Below are 19,790 nucleotides of genomic sequence, written 5' to 3'. Positions count from 1 at the left end.
TATAAAATAAGTATGTAAATTTCTCAATAAAGCTGTTAACAGAAGGGGAGGAGGGGGAGGAGGAGAAATGCAATGTCAGGTGAAGATGCAACCTGACTGCTGTGCCATGGGAGCGGCCATTTGTGTGTCTGTTAGCATCCCTCCTTTCCTGTATGTCCCTGTCTTCTCTATTTTCCTTTGCATTGGGTTTAATGTCTGATTGGTTCCTTCATTAATGAGTTAAATAAAATCTTTGATGTGTTTCTTTTTAATAATAGAAAATAGGATATTTGTCATGATTTCTAGTTTATCAAAATGAATTATACTGGGAGAATGAGAAGCCAAGACATACTTGCACAGTCGATATTGTGTTCTTACCAAACAATTTTAATATCACCGTTTAAAACTAGCAACTGCTATGTGCTGACACTGGTAGGTTCACTTATCTTCACAACAACCCAGAATTACAGCTGAGAAATACTAGTCCCATTTTACAGAGGTAGGGGCTTGAAACATAGTCATAGCAGAAAGTCACTCAAATAGCAGAAATCCTGCAACGAAACAATGTAATTTAGGCTTTGGGCAAATGATTTCAACTTAGCCTGTTTTTCCTTATGGGGTGAGGGACTGGACTAGCTCATCTCTAAGGTATCATCCTGCAGTTATTAGTTTGTATTCTCTGACCTTCAAACATTGTGCTCTTTCTCTCTTCCCCCGGATTTGTGCCAGAAACATGTTGCTATCTTTACAGTAATTCTGCCTCTTCTGTTCCCTTAGATACTCTCATTCGTGTTATTCCTGAAGCTGCTAATCCCAGAAAACTTCCAGCTCTATTGCTTCACTGTAAGATTTTGCTCATTTCACGTTTGCCCACATAAAGACTCCCAGTGGCTGGGCTAAACCAGGATGTCCTAATGACAATGGCATCATTTCCAGGAAAAAGGGCATAGCACTTACAGAACCCCTTCCCCAGGGCAGGCGCAAGGTGCCCAGGGCAGCTTTGAGAGTTTGTTTTCCTTCATACTTCTCCCTTCCACCAGCATAATGCTCAGAGCCTCTAAGAAGGAATGTGGCAGGACAGAAAGCGACATTTGACTCTTAATTTTCTCTGGTTTTGAGGTTTTCAACACCAAAGTCCTTAGGGGAATGTATACAACTTCGAGAAATAAAGCAAAGCATATTTGCAGGCTTCGATGGATGTCTTAGCTGGAATTAAAAGAGGGAAGGATTTCTTACATATTAGAAAATGAGGACCCTGGGTCTCCAGAGAGGGGAAAGAACCTGCCATAGCTTCCCAGCAGTGCCAAGGGAGACAACACGTACAAGGGAAAACTGACACAGGCAGCTGGGAAGTTCTGGACTTAATTGCACTTGGAAGCAACAGCCTTATGAGGGACCAACTGGTCAGGTTCCTAGGATAGGACTCGGGACTTCTGCGGACAGCTTGACACCATGCAGTCCTGGGGCCGATGGGCTATTTCAAAAGGAATGAAGTCAAGTATCGTCTGCCTGCAGGGATGAGGAGCTTGAAATAAAAGTTAAAGTGGTTCAGAGAAAAGGGGATATTTCTTTCATAGTCAAGTTTATGGATTGTGGACTGATTAGATGATGATAGATAGATAGATAGATAGATAGATAGATAGATAGATAGATGATAGATAGATAGATAGATAGATAGATAGATAGATAGATAGATGATAGATAGATAGATCGAGATGATATCTATGTCTACTTAGGCATATATAGGTCTCTCACTCGCTCCCTAAATATGTACGTGTAAAGATGGTTATAGATAACAATTTACCCCTCTATCAACACAGCACAGGCAGAGCCAGGGTTTAAGCCCAGATCAATTCGTGTGGAATAGTCCTGGCAAATTATTCATAGTTCCCTCTCGCACCCGCAGTGTCCCTCTCGGGATAACAAACTCTATGTTCATTGGGGTTGAATGCCAACAGCGCTGCACACCACTTCTGCCTGATTCTCCAAAGCCCGGAGACAGGAGGAGGGAGGAGTGGGACCCAGGAGCGGCGCGCTGAGTCCCGTGTGAGCGACAGCCTTGGGTGTCTGGCCTCCCGCGTCCCTGAAAGACGTGGTCTCCAAAAGCCTGCGCCCTAGGCCGCAGCTCAGGCCCCCAGGGAAGGCGGGAAGGGTGAGGGCGCCTGGGTTCAGTAAGATCCCTGGGGTCTATCTACGCGTTTCAGCCGGGGAACGCGCAAGTTCTGTGGGCCTGCAGCTCAGACCCGTTAGAAAATCACTAGAAAGCAAAGAATACAAAGATACATTTACAAAATTTGGCGCTGAAGGGAGTATGAAGATGAGACAAGAAATGACAACTAATTACAAGTTTCAAAAGCTGAAAAAAGTCCACACCACCGCCGCATCCAGAAAAAAAGAAAGCTCTCCAATATCTCTCCCTGCAGTTTTGGGCCGCCTTCTCTTTGATGACCACTACAAGTGACGGCAATTTTGTAATCTCACTCTCTACAGGAAGAACAGAAAGCTCCTTCGGTCTCTCCTCCAGCAGCATTGATCGTTTTCCTTTTGATAGTTGGGGTGCACTAGAGACTTCACACATGGGCGGACTCACGGTTTATCGCTTTGCTGTAAAAGCACAGGCATTGTGAGGAAAACCTACTCCTCCAGATACGCCATTTATGTCATAGAATGGAAAGACTGTTCCGCAGACCAGCCAGCCTCCAGCCCCATTCATGGCGGACCTCGTTTCTCTCCACCACGCACGTGCTGCCTGTGGGGCACATTCGCGTTCTGTCTGTACCAGCAGGTCACAGGTGGCAGATGGCGCTGGTGCCAGTGGCAGCTAGGCGGGTGTCATGCGGGTGACCCTGCTCACAGCGCCATTTGTCATGCGGGGCGGCCTGCGGGGTCTCTGCTCCCGCTCCCCACACAAGAACGCAGGATATGGTGAGGCCAAAAAGGAACACCCACGGAGCCATAGGTAGGGGAGTCATACCACTATATTCTCGCTGGCAGCACTATACTCTCACTGGAGGCTGGATCCACACTGTCCGCAAACCGCCATCCACACTTGCCAGCCCAGCCGCCATCTTCTTGCTAGCCCCCATTCTTTTCTCTCTTCTCTCTGCTAGCGTAGCCACAGCAGTTATACTGTGGCCAATGGCTCACTGGTTACAGCTGACGGCCAACTAGCCACAGCTGATGGCCATGCAATCACAGTTGGCCATTTACTACCTGAGCCAGCACCTGTCTATGTGAGGCCGAGAGCCTGGAAACTACTTTCTGAGCCTCTGCCCCCACAGCGGGTTTATGGAGACCACTCTTACACCGGAACTGGTAACAATAGCTTAACTATGCAGAGAAGAGACTGTGAACCACATAATCATAGCCTACGAAACCCAAACACAATATATCCCCAACTCAAATCTCCTTCTCTGGATCCCCAAAAATGTCCATGACTATTCTGACATCACCTGACACCAGGGGAAGTGTGGGGGCGGGGGATTCAGAACAGAAAGAGACAGTAGTAGCCTTAACCAAGTACAAATTTTACACAAAACATATGATCCTGTCCACACATGACTAGGTCCATCTAGAGATTTGGAAGGGGCGGGTACAAGCAAAGAGCCTTGAAAAGTTTTTTTTTTGGATTCACTGTAAAGCCACCTTGAACGTACCTTTGTTTTCTGCTTCCCCATGCCTCTCTAGCCAGCACACTCTAGCCTCTGGCAATGTACTAGGTTATCTGTTCATTCAGGAAGTACGATCCAACACCTGCTTAGGCACTGTGATTGGCACTGCAGTACAGCAATAAGGATGTCAAGAGAAGTTCCTGACCTGGAACTTTCTGGACTCCCGCACACTGAAGCCGATTTCCTAGCCCAGTGTCAGTCCTGACACAAAATTGTGCGAGTTCATAAAGCAACTCCGGGGTTTATGGTCTGGAAGGAAACCTCTTCTCCCCTCACCTTTCTCCTCCCACCCCCACCCCCCACAGCCAGTCTGTCAGCAATTTCTGGGATCAACCCTCATATCACCTCTAGGCACTGTCGTAAGTTTCCTGCAGACTCTAACAGAAGGTCCCTTTTGAAAATCTCCGGGGAGGTGATTGATGGATGCCTTGACCTAAGTGCCACTATTTATATTCATAACCTATATCCAGTGGGTCAGCAAATACTGTCGCCAAGGTACTCCTAAAATTATGAGTTTCGAGCTATTGCATTTTATTAAGACTGGTAGAGTCATCAATATATCCTGAGGTAGAAACGAATCCACAAGAAGATATGTTTTAAGATATGTTGTCCTGGCCTTCTAGCTTCAGCAACAATAAACCAGATATGTTTAAAAATCGCTCTCCTAAATGCAAATTAAAACCACAATGAGATTTCACCTCCGTCCTGCCAGAATGGCCATCATCAATAAATCAACAAACAACAAGTGCTGGCAAGGATGTAGAGAAAAGGGATCCCTCATGCACTATTGGTGGAATTGCAAATTAGTGCAGCCACTATGGAAAATAGTGTGGAGGTTCCTCAAAAAAATTAAAAGTAGAACTATCTTATGACCCAGCAATTCCACTCCTGGGTATTTATCCAAAGAAATCCAAAACACTAATTTGAAAAAAAATATATGCACCCCTATATTTACTCCAGCACTATTCACAATAGCCAAGATATGGAAACAACAGAAATGCCCATCAATAGGTGATTAGATAAATAAACTGTGGTACATTCATACAATGTAGTATTACTCTGCCATAAAAAAAAGAATGAAATCTTCCCATTTGCAACAACATGGATAGACATAGAGGACATTATGCTAAGTGAAATAAGTCAGACTGAGAAAGACAAATACCGTATGATCTCACTTATTTGTGGAATCTAAAGAACAGAATAAATGAGCAAACAAAACAGAAATACTCATAGAGAGAATAAACTGATGGTTGTTAGATGAAAGGGGTTTGGGGATTGGGGGAGAAAGGTGAAGGGATTAGAAAGTACAAATTGGTAGTCACAAAATAGTCATGGGGACGTGAAATACAGTATGGGGAAATAATGTAAAGACTATGTAGGGTGTCAGATGGATACTGGACTTCTTGGGGAGATCACTTCGTAGCTTACAAATGCCTAACCACTGCGCTGTACACTTGAAATTAATATAAAATAATATTGACTGTCAACTATAATTATAGACAGATATAGATATAGAGAATATAGATATAGATATAGATACAGATAGATATAGTCACAGGATGTAAAACACAGCACAGGGAATATAGTCAGTGGTATTGTAACAGCTATATACAATGTCAGAGGGGTAGTAGATTGGGGGGGTTATCACGTTGTGAGGGGTGTAAGTGTCCAATCATTATGTTGTTTTATATACCTGAAACTAATAATAAATTTAAAAAAAAATCTCTCTCCCTCTTAACATGAAGAAACCTGAATAAAATATAACAAACATTTTAATAGCATAATTGAATTAGAAAATTCCCAGGGGTCAGAATTGAAAAGGAAATGGAAATACAGAGCTGATTCTGTGGTCTTGCTGAGAGATGGCTGGTCACTGGTTCTTGGTGACCAGGGGGCTTGGGCTTTACTTAGTGCAAGGAGAAGAAAGGACCCTCAGCTGTGTGCATGACAAGCAGTGGAACAGAGATTGTCACATGTGCCACCTCAGGAAAAGGGTGACCTGGCATGAGAAAAAGACCGTGTTTGAGGAGAAAATAGAGGGTCTTTTTCCAGAAATAAGTTTATACATGGATCCTCAGATTCATAAATCACAATGAGTCTCAAGCCTGATACATTTTTCTTAAATATCTGGTTGCGTTGTAGTGACATTGAAGAATACCAAAGGCAAAGAGAAAACTTTAAAAATCATCAAAGAGGGAAGAGAGGTGTTTTATTTGTTTGTTTGTTTGTTTTTCTACCAAGAAGCTCAACTAGACTCAATAGCAGCAAGAGCTAGAATACAGGGGACTAACATTTGTGCAGAAGTACAAAAGAATATGTGGGAATGATACAGGCTCATTTTTGAATTGAGTTATCCCTGAGGGTAGAGAGAAGAGGAAGGAGGTGAACATTGGGTGAGGCTTTAACTGGGCTAAAATACTTTCTTTATTAAAAAAATAGCATTTTTGTTTACTAAAATGATGGGTTCAAAGCAAAGAAGACAAAGCATTAATACGTGTTTCATCTTGATGGTATGCCATAGAATTTATTTTCTGTGCTTTTTTGCATGCCTGAATTATTTCAAGTTTAAAAAAGTGTTTTCAGATATATTTCCTTCCCCTTTTTTATTTCACAGGTGTGTGAAGAATGTCAATCAGGAAAAGATTAAAACTGATACTGAATTTATGGCGTATCTACCAAGGACAGTAATTCATCAGATCTACTTGTCATATGCACTTGAAGGAGACCAAATGCAATAAGAACTAAATCGGCCCTGAACTTCTCTTCTGAAAATGAACTAGCGTTACTGAAAAGAGCAAACTCTGCTAAGCCCATGCATTACTCCTGCAGTTATGGACACTAGGGCTTACGTCCAGCCTCCAAGCCTCTGTATGTCCTGCCTGCTATTCAGGAAAATTGATATGAAATGATGATCTGAATACCTGATGGAGTTACTAAAGAAGATTTTAGAATTCCATTTTTCAGAGTCTTTTTTTTTTTTTTTTTCATTCAGTGGCTCTTTGGTCAATTACTTAGCTGTGATCTCAGCTGGATGCAGGGAGTGGACTAGAGGACTTCTCCAAGAGTCTCTTGATAATCCATCACGGGTAACTTAACATATTTGCCTAGCTTATTACCTTCATTGGTTTCCAGAGTGTTCCAATGTGGGGAATTGTTCCTAGAAAATAGGAGTGAGGGATTTAGGGAGAGGGAGACAGGGAAGGAGGGAAAGTTAATAGTGATGTATTCTCAGGTCATCTCTCTTACAAGCAACACGGGGCTTGATCCCACCAGGACCACCTACTGGGATGTGTAGACTGAGCACGGGGGAATGGGAGGAGCTGACTCACCAGCTCCCGCGGTCCTATTCCAGGGTTGCACCCTGTGGCACTGAGTCTCTTGCATTCAGGTGAAGCTTGTGTGACTGCTGGGCTGGCTTCTGCCGGGGTTCCATGCTGTGGTGTCAAAAAGCAAGAGAAACACTGCGGCAGCCGGGAAGTGCTTCAAGGTTAAAGTTGGTTGTAGAAGCAATGGCTGGAGTAAGAGGTGGGCCAAGAGGACGCAAGGCAGGGCACAAATTTTGTCCCATATGGTGGTCACTGCAAATATGATCATTTCCTGGGTTGTAAAAAATTTAAACCCACTTACCAACTCTTTCAATCCCACAAGAGACCATACTGGACAAATCCATATGTTGTTCCCATCTTATCATGCAGAGAGCAAAACTGTACATCAGGCTTGCTGACTTTTAGCATTGGAAATTATTATTTTTCCTTCTAGTGCATCTAAATCCAAACAATATTATATGAAATAGGTCATGACCTGGTTTTCCAAGAAAGCAGTAAATCCATTCCAGAATCCTTCGGAAGTGTGCTGATACGATGTGTTTGGAGAAGATGCCATTCATTAAAGGCCATTAGGGTTATTTCATTCGTAAAGTGATAAGCAAAACAGAAAACATTTTTCTCCTTCACGTTTTGTGCTACAAGGATAATAATAGGGCAATATATTGCTTAAACTGCATTATTTATCTCAATATTCAACTTTGGATTCTCTAAGTAGCCAAGCATCACCTTCCTTGGGTTTGGAGAAAGAACACATCTGAAAATATTTTGGTTTGCTCTTAGATTCCAAGATTCTAATGAAGAATTTATAACAAGGCTGTCTTACAAATAGCTGAGATAACCTACTAGAAATGCCAATACGCTGGGCATGTGTGTGCCTACATACTTGGCGTACCTGTGGGCTCCTTGGAAAGACTGGGCAGAACACTTCCCAAAGTGCCTCTTCCAAAGTGCAGGGAGCCTGGATGAGGAGTTTACCAAACCTCTGATTACCAGGATGAAGGAAACCCCTGGAGGCCAGAGGGAGGTAGTTTTCAAACAAAATAACTGGCGGAATAGGAAATAAAGACCTCATTTCACCAAGAGGATACATACCTATATCCTCCAGGTAATCCAAGGATGACCGAGTCCTAATGGTTTTCTGAGACAAAGTCCTGATGGTTTTCTCACTTGCAGGCCTGTCTTTCTCAAGGTGACTTCCCAGGGCTCCACATCACACTGGGGCTGGCTCCCCATCTGTGCTCTGCTGCTCTCCAGGGTCCGGAGCAGGGAACTCGGCAGCGGCTGTGCCTCAGTGTCACCTGGTCCTGAGGGTCTGGGATGCAGCCCCAGTGTCCAGCTGGTATGAGACAGCTTCTAGGCAAGCTCACAGGCGTCATGCGATTTCTGATTTTATCTGAGTCACCGTAAGGTCTCATCTTGCTCAAGGAAATCTACAGGGATTTATCCCAGAATGGAGTTGGTTGGAAAGAAGAATTAGACTATCAAAAAAAAAAAAAAAAGAGAGAGAGAGAAAGAAAAATATTCACTGCCTTCGGTGTTTCTAATTTGTGGTTTTAGATACCTCGGATCCTGAGACTCTGGTGTAACTTATTTGGTGTGTTTCATCCCAAAGTAGCCAGCCAGCCCCTTGGCCGAGGCCACCACAGTGAATCAAAGTGGCTGCAACTACAGCGAGGCCACTTCCTGTTCCATGTTTGAGTTTGTGGAGCTCTGCCATATACATATGTCCCCGAAGGCTCATAATAATCCAGTGGGTGTGTTTTATTGCCCACTACACGGATGAGCAGAGACGGGGTGTACTAATGACCTTCCGAAGGTCAAGAGCTTCTAAGTGGCAAGGCCAACATTGCCATCCGTGTCTGTTGCGTGTGGTTCCAGTGGGAGGTCTGACATCAGACAATGGGAAAGTGAGACCTGTTTCCCTCAGGGTGCAGTGGAAATCTGCCTAGATGGCCCAGACTTTCAGATTTAACACGTTTTACATTAAATCCGGGTGTCTTATCTTGCACTAAACCTCCTCTCCTGTAGCCTTCCCCATTTCAGCTAAGGCAACTCCATCCTTCCAGTTGCCCAGGCAAACAAACAAACTCCCTGGGAGGAGTCATCTGCACCTCTCCTCTTTCTCTCACACCTATACCCGATCTGTTACAAAATCCTATTAACTTTGCCTTGAAAAACATCCTCACCACTTCCCACCCCCTCCACAGCTATCTGCCTGGTCTGAATCACCATCATCACTTGTATGGATTCTTACAATGATCCCCTACTTGGTCTCTGCTTCTTCCCTTTGTCCCCAATATAATAGCCACAGGGACTTTTTAAATTATGTAAATGTCTAACCACTAAGCTGTACACCTGAAAGTAACATAAAATAATATTGAATGGCAGCTCTAATTGAAAAATTACAAAGGAAGGAAAAGGTGAAGAGGAATAAGACATTGACATTTTCAGGTATAAAACAAGTAAGTCATGGGGATGTAATGTACAGCATGGGGAATATAGTCAGTAATACTGTGACAGCGTGGTACAGTGTCAGCTGGTTGCTGGACTTATCGTGGTGATAACTTCTTTATATAAATGTTGAATAACTATAGCGTACACCTGAAACTAATACAATATTAGTTAGCTATATTTTAAGAAAAATCTTTTTTTAAATCCCATCCATCTATTTTCAGTAAAACCCACAAATGTATTCCTGAGTGCCTATATGTTACACAGAACCATGATAATCTTCAAACAAAGAAAAATCCTAAAACAGTCCTTGACTTCAAGGAGTTTAAAAAAAAAAAAAAGATTTCAATTCCATAAAGGACACACACATGATAGCAGGTGATAGGACAATGAAAGTTGTGAGAAAGAGCAGGCTTACTAGGCGGCAGGAAATAATTACAGGTTATTTGTGCTTATAGCTAATGAATTGGTAAATGACTATGAAGACCTAATAACACAAAGAATGTTATACTTATTCCTTGTTTAAACCCTTGTTAAGGATAATATTAGATTCCTTTCCTGACAATGACACTGAGGGAGACTTTATGAGAGAAAATGTCAGTGGGCCTCAAAAATAGGGAGCGATGTCATTTTGATAATATCATTAACGGATCTGTCATTCTTGAACACAGTAAGACCTTTTCAACGTTGATTCATTCTTTCAGTTGTCACCTCTTGGTAGCAAAGAGAGGCATATGTGTGCTGGCTGCTGTATTAAACAATGTACATTGTACGCTCCAGATAGTCACTCACTTAACAAAGACAAGGCCTACATCACTCATGGCACGAGATAGATGCTGATAGAACTTATATATCAGGAAGGCTCATGACTAGAAAAATGATAGACTAGCCAGGGTAGAATAAAGCGCCATCCAATGGCTAGAGCAAGTAGAAAGGAACATGTGCTTAGAGAGATGTACAGAAACGTATTCTGCATATCCATGGAAAATTTGTGTTTGCCAAAAATATAATTATCATTTATATATTTTAAGAGGATTTCTGGTTTTACAAAAGAAATTACCATAGGCTTCCTCTAACTGGCAGCATTCCCGATTGAATTAAAACTGTCATTTGATTTACCTCAATTGAATTTATGTGCAACTATTTACTGGTAAAAGATGTCGCTCCCTAACCTCCCTTTATTTGTCCTGAAATTGTATTGAGTTTAATAACTAATATGAAACAGCATCTAAAAAGGCAGAATCCCAGGGTTGGAGGGTCACTAAATAAAGAGTTCCATTTACAAAAACAGAACAAAATAAAACAAATTCCTGCTCTGTGTCCAAGAGCAGCTCCTATACACGCAGACCAAACTTGAAACTCATTCTCTCTTATGTCTTCTTTCATTTCTTTCATGCTCTGGGACGTTATGAAATTCCTTTAAAGTAGGCCAGGGAGAAACAGAATTACATCAGGTAGATGGTTTCCAATCAGCCATGAACACAAAGTCCCAGATGGCAAAACAGAGTTTTAATTCTGCTGTGTGCTGGAATTATTTATTGATCCCTATTAAACAGCCAGCAGCTCTGTATTCTAAACGACTTAGATCTGCATTATAAACATGCCTCCTGCTCTGTGACTGTTGACATTTCTGGAATGGAATTTGATTCTGTTTTGCCTGAGCCTCTTCACAGGTGGCCGGTCATTATTTGCAGATAAAAACCAGTTTTCAGCCTCCTCCTTAAGATATATTGAAGCCGTGAGAATTCAGACTGGTCTTAGGAGAGCAAAGGGTCTGGTCAGGGCTCCAGTCATCCACTCACACCAATTAACCAAAGCTCAGAGGGTCATTCCTGAGTGCTAGTGGATCAAGAGGGACACATGGAGGGAGGGGTGAAAAATGATGAAATGAGAATTCAAAATGAGATCTGGATAGATAAGGGGTAGGACAGCTCACATCCTTAGGCCAGCTGGGCAAGAAGAGCAGTCCGGGGTCTGGGTCCAGGCAGGTGACAAGCATATAGTTAATTGAAAAAATACTAGTTGAGGACCTACTAAGTGCAGAGCAATATTCAGAGTCTAGGCTCTGAGGAAAGATCCTGGGAAAAATGGAGCAAGGGAGCTTGCAGAAACTCACCAGTAAGAAACCTGAGATAGCGTTCATGTAAAGTCATGTCAAATTACATTTTAAATGTCCCCCAAGAACCTTGCTGTTAGAGCAGAGATTCTCAAAAAATCGCCTGTAGATGGACAGCACCCTCATTTTTGTGGCGCAAAAGGAGAAGTGGAGTGTGAAAATTGCAGATTGAGGTGCCACATCCCAGACATACTGAATCAGAATGCCTGAGAATGCTGAATTTAAAAAGAAAATAAAATCACTCACTTCCAGTTGTGAGTCTTTGATGCAGCTTTTTGAGACCCACATATTTAAAAGGATCTCTGGTGAATTTTTTGTAAAATATATATAGATAGGTGTAGATATAGATATAGATATAGATATAGATATAGATATAGATATGGATACATTCTTTGAAAAAGTGGCAGCTAAAGTTTGTACTAAAGCCCACACTTAAGAATTCCCATAACGCTTTCACCAGATTTCCCTCTTGCTGCAGCCCGCACCATTTATATTAGTGCTGCTAAAAATAAGGCAGACTTGAAGTTGGATTCTCAGAGCCTAGGGTTCTAACCTCCCAGTCAGAAGTGTCTCATCGAGAAGTGACAACCTCCAGGTGAGCTTAGACCTGCCTGGAGGGCAAGGACATATGTGTTCCATACCTTTGTGTGTCCTCCTCCTAACCCAGCTCTAGAATACTGTAGGGGCTCAATAAATGATTGATCAGGTAGCTTGTGCTTCTTAAGAGACCACCTTTAAATCCAGTGGTTTGAAGGAACTGTCTTGCTCAGGATCCGTGGGCCCGCTGGGCGTGGGCTAAACTATTGGCTCATCAAGTCTGGTTCTAAACTGTGGTTGGGCCCAGCTTGGCTACGTGTCTTTCCTCCTTCTTGGATTAACCAGCCGGCTACCTGGGGCGTGTTCTCATGGCAATGGCAGAAGCCCAAGAGGGAAAAGGAAAGCTCATATCGCCCATTGAAGTTCATGCACAGAACTAGCAAACTGTCACTTTGCTCCCATTCAATTAGCCCAAAGTTATAGATTGGGGAAACTGATATCTTAGGGGAAAGAACTGCAAATCTACACAACAGGAAGTGTGGATTCAGGGAAGGATGAGCAATTGGGGCCAATAATTCAATCTATCACAGTCAGCAAACATGAACAGAACGAATTCTTATACTTGCCTGAGTGCAGAATGAGGAAAATGTGAAAGTAAGACAGTTTCCATGCTACAGTGAATTCCTTGCACCGTATAGCCATTAGGAAGGCCAATATAAGACCAATTATGAACTCTATGTGCTTGATGAAGTCGGTTACTGTTAATTCATAACACTTGGCAGTATTTAACAGGCCAAATACAAGAATATCGAGGGCCAATAACAGTTTTTAGCAGAGAGGGAATGAAAGAATATTCCCAAGCCACCCGTTTTCCAACTCTCTGGGATTTCCTGAGTAGTGAGAATCACACTGTCCGTAATCACACCTTTCCTCTGGAGACTTGGAGTGAAATCCAAACACTGAAGTGAGTGTGGCCGCAAATGACCCATTTGTGACTTCACACTTGATGAATGTCACTGATCTTCAATTAGCTACAAAGAGGTGTCCTACATCTTACTACGATTTCCTCATCCTAAGAAGCATTAGTCCTTTCTGGGGAAAACAATTATGTCCCCAGGCAGAACTCACTCCAAGTGTTCAGTGCAGGTCTCCCATCCATCCTGGTACTTCTGGGATGGCTGCCTGTGCTTCTCGATTGGTGCTGGTTGATGACAGGGACTGTTTCATCAGGCAAGGATCCCCAGCTCGTCTCCATGACTGCTTTTATCAGCTTGGGGATTCTGAATATCCTACACCCCGATTGCTTCGGAGGAGTGTTGCAAAGATGAAAACTGTATGTCTGTCACTATTACAGAGAACAGAAAGTTGGGGCAGAAATCTGAGTCCCTAAATCTCCCAGAGATAAGAAATTGAAAATGTAAATATATTGGGAGTTTGGAGTATAGAAAGTAAAACTCCACTGCAACCCAGTAGCATAAAGACTTCCCAAGGTTCCTTGGGTCCCTTGTGAACTCAGTGGTCCTTGAATGACCTAATATAGGCTTTTGCTCAATCTTTATGGATTTAAAAAGTCTTTTTAATGAGAGGAATCAAAATAGAAAGAGAAGTGCTAAGTATTGTTAACACTTAGAACTTGAAGCCCTTATTGTTAGTATCCCCTTCCTCCTTGAATAAAAATACTGTTTTTCCCCGAAAATAAGACCTAGCCAGACAATCAGCTCTAATGTGTCTTTTGGAGCAAAAATTAATGTAAGACCTGTCTTATTTTACTATAATATAAGACCTGGTCTTACATAATGTAGTATAATATAATATAATATAATATAATATAATATAATATAATATAATATAATATAATATAATATAATATAATATAATATAATAATACTGGGTCTTACATTAATTTTTGCTCCAAAAGACACATTAGAGCTGATTGTCTGGCTAGTTCTTATTTTCGGGGAAACACGGTAGTGGTGGTGGTGGTAATGAGGTGTGTGCGTGTGAGTGTGTGTGTGTGTGTGTGTATGTGTGTTTCCTACTTGGTTCCCAGAAACCTTCCAACTAAAAAGAAGTCCCCCACCCCTCTCCTGTTACCAGCTGTTCTCCTCTGTGAGCCTGTTCTATCAGGTATTTATTCCTTTACCAGATTCCATATTCCTCCCCTCCATCCACCAAGGATTGCTCTGAGTTATACTCTCTGGAGACGATTTGCAGTTTGGCTCTCACAGATGCAGGCCTTTTGGCTCTATGTCTGTAAAGAGCTCTGGCTGCCACTCTCACCAGCTTTTAGCACCAGTGAAACACCCTGACATCCTAATTAAACTGTTTCCAGATCTTCTCCTCACCAAGGAAAATGACCCTCTGGGCCACCCCCAGAGGGTCATTTTTGTTACCTTGTGAGCTCTTTTCTGCACCAGACAAAATGAACCTCAGGAGCTTGTGCTTGGAAAATCAGCCTCTAGAGGCAACAAATTAATTAACTACCTAATTCCATTCTGGCTTTTTCTGCAGTTGACAACTTCTTCCTTTTCTGAGAGCAGATACCCTCACCTCTTCCTGCAACATGCACCACGGAGGGTAAATTCTCTCGAGATGAAATCTTTCTTTGGCATCATTTAGTGGGTTTGTGTTCCTGTAAATCTTTGTATCCAATGTGTGGTGGCCTCTCTATTAAAAATGCAGCTTGAGCCACTTGTACCTGATGAATTTATCAGTGTTCTGGCAGGATTTCTAGTTACACAGAAAGGTGATTATAGAACAATTTACTATGCAATAAACTTAGATAGACCATTCACGGACACATTTTTTATTATCAGTGCTAACTGGGACCAGAAAGAGCCTGGATAATTGAAATTCTCTTCCATTCCACAAATGCTACTTTAGTTGCTGTGGTGGTTTTAAATGTGTCAATGAAGTTGAATTCCATTTCCTGGAAATCTCTTTCCTATTGGTATCAGGCTAAGAGGGATCGCTAGACAAATTCTTATAGGAGGTATTGGGGGAGCAATTGAAGCAGCAGCCATTTTGTAGCTCATACACCTGCCCCTTCTCTTCTGTCTCACCTTGTTAGCACGAGGCAGCTGTTGGGCCAGCACCTGTTCCACCCTCCCCTGGATCTTCCTTCAGCTCCCCCCCACTCCTGATTGTGAGTTTGGTTCTGGAATGAAGGGTCTTCACTTCTGCAGTGCATCTACACCATCAAGGTCAGATGTAGCAAGAATTGACACGGACTTCTGCCCAGTTTTGTGGGCTCCAACTCATGTTTATGGGTTTCACCTTTTCATCGCTCTCCCCTACTTTACATACATCTTCCTTCCCCAACTGCCTGCCCTATAGATCTATGTCTCCTATAAAATCTCCTAGGGGTTATGCTTCTCTGATTGACCTTGGCTGATACAGTGGCCATGGTGAAATGTCTCCCAACCAAACCACAGCAGTTAAAGAGAAGAAAAGTACCGAGAAGGTGGAAAAGCAACGGGTTGTGTTCTGGAGGGTAACAAGGTCTGAATAAGAGCAAGAGGCCGTAGTAGGTGGTATAATGCTGACTGCATGTTCCTGAATTCATTCTGGACCTTCTCCTTCCTGGTTCTTAGGCTGCTTTTAAGATTCTTCTCTTTAAAACTGGTTTTAAGCAATTTGATTATGATGTGCCTTAGTGTAGTGTCCTTCGTGTTTCTAGGATTTGGGAGTTTTGATCTTAGATCAAGTTTTCCCTGCTAAATCTGTTTAACGTAAGAGTGTTTTCTAATTGCAAGTGAAGTACTAAAAAAAAAATGAAAAAAACAAATACACAAAAAGCCCTATTACCACATACAATTACTTATACGGGTAAGTCATGACTTTTTAAAAGTTTCACAACCAAAGCAAAACACGAAAATCAATTACATGCCAAGAAAGATGTAATATGGCTATTTACGTCCATAGCCCCTGTGGAGGTTCAGAATAGGTCTCCCCAAGACGTGTCTCTGTGGGTATGTGGGTTGTTTTGAGGTAAAGGCAACTTTAGCTGCGGGCTCAAGCTAAGAAGGACCACTAGAGAAACTTCTGCGCCTCCCTTAATGACCTAGAAGAACTTGAATTGGGAGCCTTGCCCATAATAGAGATTATCAGAGAGATCTTCTTTTGGCCTGTCTATGGGGCACGCAACTACTAGTTACTGAACATGTGCTCTCCCTGCCATGACCTTCTGAAACCCAAGGCACCTTAACTCAGAATGTCAGCTGTGCCCATTTTCCCTTTCTCTCTCCAAATCTCTCAGGCATTTGGGGTCCCTGACTCTCTCATGTATGCACGGTTCCCACACATATGTCTGTTATTCATTTTGGTCATTTTTTCTTGTTACTCTCTCTCAGGTCTGTTTGATTAATTAGACCCGCCAAAAGAAACTTGAGGATAGAGGAAAGTTTTTCCTCCCCCATACCCCAATTTGAAATTTGTTTTTATTAATTATCCTGACAAGTCAATGTAAATGTGTGTGTCTAAAACACATTTATAGTAATGGGATACTGTTTTCATCTGTCATATAGAGAGATTGTAGCATTTTCTATAAGAATTCATTTTTAAAGCTGCTCCTATGCTTTTAAAAAAAGGTTATAAAACAACTGTTTTAGGCTATGTCCTGGATGCTGTTTCTTAGAGGGAGTCTTGAATGAATATAAAGTGGGACAGTTGAGGCACAAGGCGTGAGATAAGCACAGGGGTAGAAAAAGGGTATTTACTCAAAATAATGAAGAGCATCAGGCCCTAATGCTGTACCCTGATACATGTTCATTTCAAAAGCAGTACTGGGCAAGTTCAAGATCTTAATTTCACTGTGTTCTTTTCTCTACACCAGAATTTCCTCCATTTCAAGAGTTTTCCCCAACACAAATTTCAGATGTTAATAGGGCAAAAGGGATCCTGGGAATAAATAAGTTTGGGAGAAATCTTGCAAAACCCTGCAAACAGTGTCCGATTCCTTAATATGCACAGTGCATATTAACATGATAGAATCTGACAAGTCCTGTTTCATTGTGCTTAATATTAAACTTAATATTTCCTGAGGGAAAAGTGTTATTTGTGAAATCAATTTGGGGACCGCTAATGCAGACATTCAAATATTTCTGATAAAAATAGGTGCCATTATAGTTGTTATTATCATTAGAACCTGACTTTCCATATTACGTGTTCCTGTTTTTGTCATTGTTCTCATGGTGCTCTGTGTAATATGTTGCCACTAGCCACACGCAGCTATTTCAATTTAAGTTAAAAACAATTTAAAATTCAAGTCCTCTGCCACACCAGTTACAGTTAATTACTCAACAGCCATATGTGCAGGGAGCTACAGTATTGGGGAAACGCTGCTGTAGCTTGGTTTTTTCTTTTTCAGGTCCAAAAATAATACCCCATTAATGCAGATCTTTATAAATTTCCAAAACATACAATGTTGACACTATTATATAGAGTTCTCAAACACCTTTAAAAACATCAATTTAATAATCTTCATAAAAGCTTTATAAAGTACTAAGCCTGATTCCTTCCTGGAGAGAGGGCCTCGGGTGTTTTCATTTAAGGGAAGTTTTAGTTGCTGGATTTAACTTAATTGCTCAATTAGTCATTTGTAAAGTTCCCTATGGGCCTCTGAATGTGCCGTAAGCAAAAGCAAAGAATAAACAAAACTGGAGAACAAATCCTCCCCATTTTATGATAGAAAATGGAGGAGCTATGTGTTTTCTGGGTACCCTAACAGGTACAAGTAGGGATGGTCATTTGTCCCTGTCAACCAGAATTAATTTTAGATTGCAATAAAGAATTAAAAGCATTTATTTGAGCAAAAGGAGCTATGGCCCGGGAGACAGAGATGCAGGTAGTAACCTAAACTTTGTTCTTTCAAGACAAAGGGGAGGTCTCTTTTTACAGCGAAAGTCCCTGCCCAAGTTTCCAATTAGATCTGTTCAATGTAACTTAGGTATCCAACTGTGCAGTTCTGATTGGACCGAACAGGCCTCAGTACACTGGTAGAAAGATGAAACCAGCGCTTTCCTGTGGTACTTGACCAGATGGTGTAAACAAGCAGGGCATAGGACGGGAAGCTGAGAGTTCAGTCTGAGGTTCTTTCTGGTAGACAGAATATTGAGGAGCCCCTGTCAGCAAATCACTGCTATACTCTTATTATTTATAAAATTTGGGCCCTTGGTTCACGATGGGGTGTCCATCATCAAATGAATCTTTCTTCTCAGGGTTCATACCCCTGATCTTAAGGTGTAACTTGCACTTTGAGCACCTCTCCCAAAAGGGGACCAGGCACTCTTCTTGGCTATTGGTGTTAGGAATTGTTCATATCTTTATCCCAAACATCTGCTCCTTCAGCAGGGTCAAAACTTTCATACCCACACTCCACACTGTTTAGATGTGCAAAGGAAAACATAGCTTCTTTGTTTCTTTATGGGTAATCTAATTAATCTTTTCCAGGAGCCCCTACCTGTAGGAAGGATGGGAACAACAGGTTTAAACCTGGTAATTGATGGTAACAAAATCTTCCATTTTAGGTGATTCTGTTTGGATCATACTGGTTTCAGATTTCTCCTGTCTGTCTCTCTCCAGGAGGGTCTGTTTCTAGGACCTTCATGGTGGAGCAGAAGGAGGTGGTACCTTCATGGTGTCACTCTGGGTCCACTGACAGAGACACCTCTGGATCCTTGCTGATCTCTGCCTTCAGGAGCTGTTGTTCTGTTGCATTCTCTGGCCTTCTGATGACTCAGTCCTCTCAGCTGAGGTTGTCAGATTCAGCAATAAAAATACAGGAATTTCACATAAACAACAAACTTGAATTTGTTACCACATTCTGACTGCCAACTATTTGCTGGGTGTTGTGCTGGGAAGGTTATAAGCACAATCTTATTTAGGCCTCTGATGAGCCTATTAACAATGCTACTGATGTCAAGCTGGGACTCATACTCTCATCTCTTTAGCTCTGAAGCCAAGGGTACCACACACTGCCTTTCTTTAAATTTCTTGAACTATGGATCTTTTTGCCTCCATTTTCATAGAGACTATAGAGAATGTTAAATGTAAATATAGTCAACTTACTTTTCCCTTTCTTTCAAATCTGCATGTTCCCATCCTTTCTTCCTGTATTTCTCATGCTCTGGACTTGGAGGAAGAGTTATGTCTCTCCTCCCTGTACCTGACTCTTGACCATCCCTCTTCTACTTCCTCCAAAACTCTGTACCATCATTTATAACCTCTCTCCTGGTTCCTGAAACTGGTCCTTTGCTGCCTCCATGCCCTTAACAAATAAATCTGGTTGGATCTGTGCCCCGACCTGAACTGACTGTCTACACTCTATTTTTCTTTCTGACCAAACTTCTTGCAAAGTACTGCAGCTCTCTGTCCTCATTATCTCTCCTAGCCTCACTCCTCAGCCCACTGCAACCTCTAGCCTTTTAACTGCAAAATCTTGAACAAAACAAAAACAGAAAACAACCCTATTTCAGTTTATATCTTACTTGAATGCTTGGAGGTGCCCCATATTTATATATAAAGGCAAAAACAAATTAAAAATAAGAGGTACAATTCTCTCTGTTGAAAATAAAAGCAGAGATTTCTCCCCCTCCCATTTTCTTAGAGTGTTTACTGTAAAAACCTTGTACATTTTTTCTCCTCTCTTAGAAGTGTCTATAAATCCTTTTGAAGACTTAGATAGGACTTTTGTCAGATTTATGCCCCAGG

This window comes from Rhinolophus sinicus, chromosome 6 (assembly GCF_057876585.1).
Source record: "Rhinolophus sinicus isolate RSI-liver-muscle chromosome 6, RSI-T2T, whole genome shotgun sequence".
Lineage (NCBI taxonomy): Eukaryota > Metazoa > Chordata > Mammalia > Chiroptera > Rhinolophidae > Rhinolophus > Rhinolophus sinicus.
The sequence above is the reverse complement of the archived record's forward strand: the minus strand, read 5'-3'. Positions refer to the sequence as shown.